Raw genomic sequence first — 7,500 nt, 5'->3', positions numbered from 1 at the left:
AACCCCTCTGTTTTTTTAAATAGATATGACGCATAACTACTTATCACGGAGTCGTCTCGTAGAGCCTCCAATTTACTCAATATAAAGTAAAAGACGAGGATGACAAGCAGTAAAAAGAAATAAAAAAGAAATACATTTTACATAAATTTCATTAATGGTGATTTTATTTGAGGGCTACAATAAAAGGTATTCCTGCTATTATACGTTTGGACTTTCGAACCTTTCCCACTACTGCGCAGCGCTCCTTAAAAACTTATTTTACGCTATAATCAAGAACCCGTTCTGTATTCTAAAGATATGATTGCAAGAAATTAAGTATAACAGTAGCTTGAATTTTAGCAAGTAAGTAATTTTTAGATTCTGCGGTTACGTTGTCTAGTGGTACGACACTCGCCTTCAGATTGGAAGGTACTGTTTCCAATCCCTCGAGGCGCATAAATACGTCGTTGGAAAAGGTGCTTTACCTTCATTCTCTCGCCGTACTCGGGTGTAAAATGAGTACCTGGCCGTTACCGCCGTAACAGCGTTGTCTCTGTCCGAAATCAAATGTAATATCGCTTTACAAGAGTCACGTCTCGTCCTACACGTTAAGTGTTGCTGTTGTCTATGGACCTCTTGGAAAGTGCTTTGAGCACGTTAAGTGGATATTGCGCTATATAAAAGCTCGCCTTTTTTTTAGATTGTTTTCTTGTAGCTCATCCTACTGCCTCATAAATGCCAAACAATAGCTAGCCACTCGTAGCACTAACACGTGCACTCGATAGTAAGGAGAAGAGAAGAATCCTGAGAGAAACATAGATGTAGGAGGACAGTTGAGAACTAATCACTTAACTGTCGTGCTCTGGAAAGACGCCTAGTTAAAAATTTGGCCTTAACTCTCTCCTTAACAACCATTTTCAGGATTTTCCCCAAAACTTTACACCCAACTAACACAAATATGGATTTTTAATCACTCAGACATAATAGCATTAAAGTAATTGCCATACATAATTTCTTTAGCAAAACATGCTCTACAACACACTGTTCATTTTCTTTAAATTTTATGATGTACAAAAGAAATTTGAATAAGAAAAATGTTGGTTGTATCGTTACGAATGTGACGATCTTCCTACAATTGGTAAGGAGAGGGTTAAAACTCGTCCTTAAAATATCGATCGATTTGAATGACGCTCATCCTGGCAAAGTCCCAGGTTTGAGAGTTTTTGACAAGATGATCGTCAATTGAATCGATCTATATTTGAAGGACGAATTTTCTGGCCAAAATGATTGCTTAAAGTTGTATATCATTGAGGGAGGCAATTACTGCTGCAGACGACAGGAAAGCCAGGAGAGAATGTTTTCAAGGCCCTCTTCTCCACGAGATGAACTGATAATAAGAATATGTTAAGTTTCTCTGTATCTTTGTATTTTTAGTGACAAGCCCCCCCCCCCTTTCCCGCCATACACACACACGCACACACACACATCACACACACACACACACACACACACACAGAATACAGTCATGTTGATATTTTGGAGTAAATTTCTAGTAACACGAAACACATAGTTGTTTATATTTGATGCGTACTTTTTTGTCCTTGGCCTTTAAATTTAAAAATCAAATGTAAAATCTATTATCATATAAAAGCGAAACAGTCACTTCCTACTAATACATAACTAAAACTAGATATGGATTTTTGTGGGGGATTTTTGGTGTTTTATTTATTTATTTTTTTTGTTGTAGATATAAGAAACAGATCTTTAAAACTGAGAAAAAAAATTGTTGATTTCATTGATGGTCCAGAGAGCGCTTTTTCTGTGAATCAGACCGTTTTGTCTCGAAATCTGGGACACTCGACTGCTTGGTATCTGTGGTGGCAAATCATTCTTGGTGTTCTCACTATGTCCCAGTTATGATAATAAATCTGTAAAATGTCAAACACAAGATAATACATTAATATGTATATAGAGGCAAAAGACAAAAGATTAAATAGAATATAGCGAAGACAATGAAGATGATGATGATGATGATGATGATGATGATGATGATGATGATGATAATGAATAATGATAATAGTGGTAATGGTATAGACGAGTGCGTTGTAAATGTGCTCAGGAATGATGCAAACATGAATAAATTAGAGAGGGAGACGTAGATAGATAGATAGATATATAGATAGATAGATAGATATAAAGATAGACAAATATATATATATATATATATATATATATATATATATATATAGATAGATAGATAGATAGATAGATAAATATATAGATGGATCAGGAAACAAGGGGCAAAACAACAATTTTAAGGATTAATTACAAAGTTACCTCCCATTCTACAATTGTTTACGTTACCTCCGTATCTATATATCTAACTAACTATCTATCTATCTATCTATCTATCTATCTATCTATCTATCTATTTATCTATTTATCTATCTATCTATCTATCTATCTATCTATCTATCTATCTATTTATCTATCTATTTATCTCTCCCTCCCTAACAAGTTGAAATTAAAAACTGAGATCTTAATGTGTGGGATGCCGAGTATCCTTAAACAGGCAAATAAATCACCTATTACTCTCGGAAACAGTACAACAGAATTTCCAAATAAAGCAAAAAAAACCTTGGCGTCAGCATTGATAAAGATCTTTCCATGACAAGCTACGTGAACAAAACCATACAATCTATGTACATATAGTAATGGTAAAAAATAAGCAAACTTTGTCATTTAATACCTAAGCATAAAGCAGAACTTTTAATTAATTCCCTTGCTTTTATTTATCCAAATTGACTATTGTAACTCCCTCTGGGCGAATTTAGCTAAAGACAAATGACTACACTTCATGTTGCTCAACATAACGCAGTCAGACCGTAGCCATCGTTAAGTTATAGCCTGACACCGTGGCCTTCGTAAAGTTATGGCCTGACACTGACCAAAAAATGACGTCAAAATGCCAGTCTTCTTTGGCCACAAAAGAAAACAAATCGTGAGTTGTATTCAGTAGTTCAACCAATGAAATAACTTGTTTCCATGAGCACTACTAACGACAACTCACTAGGCGGTGCAAAAACCAAATAATGACGTCAAACTGCCAGTCCTTTTGGATTTCAGTGTCAGGTTATAACATAACGATGGCTACGCTGACACTGACCAAAAAATGACGTCAAAATGCCAGTCTTCTTTGGCCACAAAAGAAAACAAATCGTGAGTTGTATTCAATAGTTCAACTAATGGGGCCACTTGTTTCCGTAACGACAACTCACTAAGCGGTGCAAAAACCAAATTATGACGTCAAAATGCCAGTCTTTTTGGGTTTGTGTCAGGGTATAGATAGAATGCGCTTGGCCAAGGAGTTCACAACATTGCCTTCCGGAAGTATAACGGACCAACACACAAACTCTGGGTAACCATGAACGTTTATAGTCTGGTTAATACAGTTTAGTGAGAACAACTCACAAACGCGGATGGCAAAAACAATAACAAAGGCCTGAGTGACGTCATCTTCGAACTATCTATAACTTAACGATGGCTACGGCGGTAGGACTCATTGTACGCAATAACTAAAATACCCGTCAGCAACTCTCCTTCACCGTGCGAGAGTGGATCTTTACCTTGCAGTTGGTGAGGGGGCTTGAGGCACACGGGAGGGCAAAGGTGTAAATCCCGGTCGACCGTCACGAGACCATCCCGGGTATCGAGCCAACGAGCCACATGAGCTGCTCGCCCCGGTGTGTGACTAAATTTGATCCAAACCCGGTGCCCGAATAGCAGCCCTATCCCGGGCGCCACACTATTGTCCTTATGTCGAGTCCCAAACAGTCCCGTCAATGGCGAAGCGGTCTGCCGCCTAGCCAAATAATACCGCGTTCGTGTCGCCCGGGTCGTCGGCACGTCCGAGAAAAAAGCAAACGTCCCATGCATCAATCGATTCGCGGCCTGCCGATTGGAAAATGCGACGGCGGGGATGGCGAACTGACGCGTATATTGTCCCTGAACGTCGAGAGCCAGAGTATGGCAAAAAATGAGCTTTTATCAAAGCTACTGGCCGTTCATTGCGTTGATATCCTCCTTTTACAGGAGACCCACCTTTATTCAGGCGCGCAATCTTCCCGATTCCAGATCCCAGGCTATACGGTGGTCCAACGCGAGGACACTTCGAGGCTCAAAGGAGGGGTTAGCGTTTACGCTAAAGAGCCATCGAAGGTAAGGGTCATTGAGAGCGTAACGGACAGCAATGGGGTGAACCGAATTTCCGTGGAAGTAGGTGGACTGTGTTTGCATAATATTTACAAACCACCTAAAGCGACTTGGACTACACCACCGGTACCGGTGGTCAGCCATCCTTCCATCTGTCTGGGAGACTTTAATAGCCACCATCACGAATGGGGCTACCGAGACTGCAACGAGGCAGGAAGACAACTCCGCTCATGGATGGACTGTAATGATCTACACCTAGTGTACGATCCTACAGCCAAGGGTACCTTCCGGGGTACCCGCCATAAGAAGGAGTATACTCCAGACCTCACCCTCGTAACGAAAGGCGCGAACGGTGAACCGTTGCAGGTGAAGCGGACAGTCCTCGGGGACTTTCCGCATAGCCAGCACAGGCCGGTTCTTGTCACAGCTGGGGTGACAATACCGAGGGTGCAGTCTCTCCCACTTTGCAGATGGAATTTCAGGAAGGCTGACTGGGAGGAATTCAGTTCCTATATCGAGCAGGTCTGCCCTGCCATTCCTCCCAAGTCCAAGAATATAACCAGATTTAGTAGGCTACTGGTTAAGAGCGCTCAACGCTCTATTCCACGGGGCAAACGGAAATTCTACACCCCTTGCTGGACAGCAGAGTCGGAAGAGCTGTACCGAGAGTACCAGCAGACCCAGTCCCAGGACACAGCCGATAGACTACTCCAGTCTCTGGCAGAGGGAAGGAAGCAACGGTGGCAGGAGACCGTGGAAAGTCTCGACTTTACACACTCCAGCCGCCACGCTTGGCGTTTGATAAAGAAATTGGACCCAGATCGGAATTTCGCGAAGGCTGCACCGGAATGCGAGGCAGACACAATTGCCAAGAATATTAAGAACCGTAGCAAGCGGGTCCCTAATCAGGCTTTTGAGCGCGGTGTCCGCAAGGCGTACCGTACGATTTTGGACTCGCTACCTGCGGAGGAGTCGGACTGGACGGCCCCGTTCAGTCCCCGAGAAGTGGGTGCAGCCATTAGCGAAGTGAAGAACGGCAAAGCAGCTGGGATAGATGGTGTATATCCCGATATGGTGACGCATCTGGGCCCCAGGGCACGGGCCTGGCTAGCAGAGGCAATGTCTGACATCCTTGCAAACGGAAAGCTTCCACAAGTGTGGAAGCATGCGAAGATAGTTGCCATCCTGAAGCCAGGGAAGCCGGCGAAGGAGGCAGACAGTTACAGACCCATATCGCTGCTGAGCTGTCTTTACAAACTGTTGGAGCGTGTTCTATTAAACCGATGGGGGCCGGTCCTAGACGCTGCCCTGCCACCTGAGCAGGCAGGCTTCAGGGAAGGGAGGTGCACCACGGAGCAGGTCATTGCCCTTACAGAGCATATTGAGCACGGGTTCGAGAGAAAACAGCAAACAGGTGCTGTGTTTATAGACCTATCAGCGGCGTACGATACGGTCTGGTGCGATGGGTTAATGCTCAAACTTGCAAAAATCATAAGATGCAAAAAGACCTTGAAGTTGTTCTCTTCGATCTTAGGGGAAAGGCAATTCCACGTCGCGCTGGGAGACGCCACGAGCAAAGTTAGGAAATTGAAGAATGGGGTCCCTCAGGGGTCGGTACTTGCGCCAATGTTGTTTAACGTTTACATTAGCGATATGCCGAACACTTCCTCCCTGAGGCTGGGATACGCAGACGACTGGGCACTCGTTACTCAGAGTAAAGTGTGGACCCGTCTCGAGAGCGTACTCAGCGAGGACGTCACCAGACTCAAATCCTACTTTGACAAGTGGTACCTGAAGATGAACACTTCAAAAACCGTGGCCACTGCATTTCACTTATGCAGTGGTTGGCACACCCGTAAACTGAATGTCCTAGTCGGGGACCAGCCACTCCCATATGAGCCGCGTCCAAAATACCTAGGGGTGACGCTGGATCGCAGCCTTACCTATCGGGTTCATCTCGAAGGGGTTGCCCGGAAGATAGAGAAGCGGAATAGTCTTCTGAGGAAGCTGGCGGGATCGACTTGGGGCGCTAGCCAAGCGCTCCTGAGAACATCCGCCCTGGCACTATGCTATTCCACCGCGGAGTATTGCGCTCCAGTGTGGGGTAGAAGCAGAAACGTTGAGAAGGTGGATGTAAAACTTCGCAAGTCGATGCACATAGTGTCGGGAACGCTAGCAACAACCCCTAGAGAATGGGGCCCGGTGATGGCAGCGATCCAGCCCCCCGATGTCCGGAGGGAGACCATTACGGGAAACTGGCTGAGTAAGATCAAAGAGAGAGGGAATGGGGATACCCCTCTCATGCGCATAATGAACGGTGCCCCCGTTTCGAGCCGAAATAAGTCCCGGCAACCCTTGTACGCAGAATCCCTGACTACGGACAGAGCTGCACATACGAGATGGAAGTCGGTTTGGACGAATTCAATCCCTCGTGGGGGCGGGGACCTACACTCCTCTAAGCTTGGTGAGAAGTTGCCAGGCTTTGATACCAGTAAGAGGAGACACTGGGTAGCTGCGAATCGGCTTCGGTCGAGGAGCTGCCTAACGGCCGGTGCGTTACATCAGTGGGGTCTAACTTCCTGTCCTTTATGTCCACGCTGTGGGCAAGAACCCGAAACGGCAGAGCATCTAGTCGAAAGGTGTGTTGTGACGATGCTACCGGGCGGGTTCGCGACGGTGCACGAATGCGGGCCGGACTTTGCTGATTGGGTCGATCGTCATAACATAATAGTGTGAACCATAAGAAGCAACCGTGAGTTACATTGGCTTCCTGTGGAAAAAAAGAGTTGCCTATAAGATTAGTACGGTTGTCTACTACTAATTGAGCACTAACAGTCCCTCCTATATAACATACCTTCTAAACAGCTATGTCCCCAATAGAAACTTGAAGCCAAGCAATGACCAATCAATCCTTGTCAAACCTAAGACCTTGCGTAAAATAGGTGAACAATCTTTTTAATTTTCGGTCCCCCACGTGAGATGCTCGGATTCGTTGACAACTTACAAATGGCGTTTAAAGTTTTATCTTTTTACGTCATACGTTGCTATACAATTATCTTTTTTTTTTGTTATTGTTAATTGAATTCGTACTACTTTCCCATCAACACTTGTCTCCCCGTAATATATTTTGTTTTATATCACTGTAAAGCGCTTAGAACCTGTGACAACGGGGTAAAGCACTATATAAATGCCATGTATTATTATTATTATTATTATTATTATTATTATTATTATTATTATTATTATTATTATTATTATTATTATTATTATTATTATTATTATTATTATCATTATTATTATTATTATTAT

The 7,500-nt window shown here is 43.7% G+C and overlaps 1 protein-coding gene across 18 annotated transcripts in view; it reads right to left on the bottom strand.

Moving 5' to 3' along the window:
* LOC144978325 (uncharacterized) overlaps positions 1-7,500 on the bottom strand; it is a 165,986-nt gene that overhangs the window by 1,144 nt on the left and 157,342 nt on the right. For all 18 annotated transcript variants that reach the window (XM_078924208.1, XM_078924201.1, XM_078924200.1 and 15 more), the window contains one exon: positions 1-1,907. This exon is cut by the window's left edge and continues 1,144 nt beyond it. The gene's annotated coding sequence lies outside the window, so the exon portion shown is untranslated. The remainder of the gene's footprint in view (positions 1,908-7,500) is intronic.

The sequence above is a fragment of the Berghia stephanieae genome, chromosome 8, assembly GCF_034508935.2.
Source record: "Berghia stephanieae isolate SIO BIC M18660-M18661 chromosome 8, UCSD_Bste_1.3, whole genome shotgun sequence".
NCBI lineage: Eukaryota > Metazoa > Mollusca > Gastropoda > Nudibranchia > Aeolidiidae > Berghia > Berghia stephanieae.
This window is presented reverse-complemented; position numbering and strand designations above follow the sequence as displayed.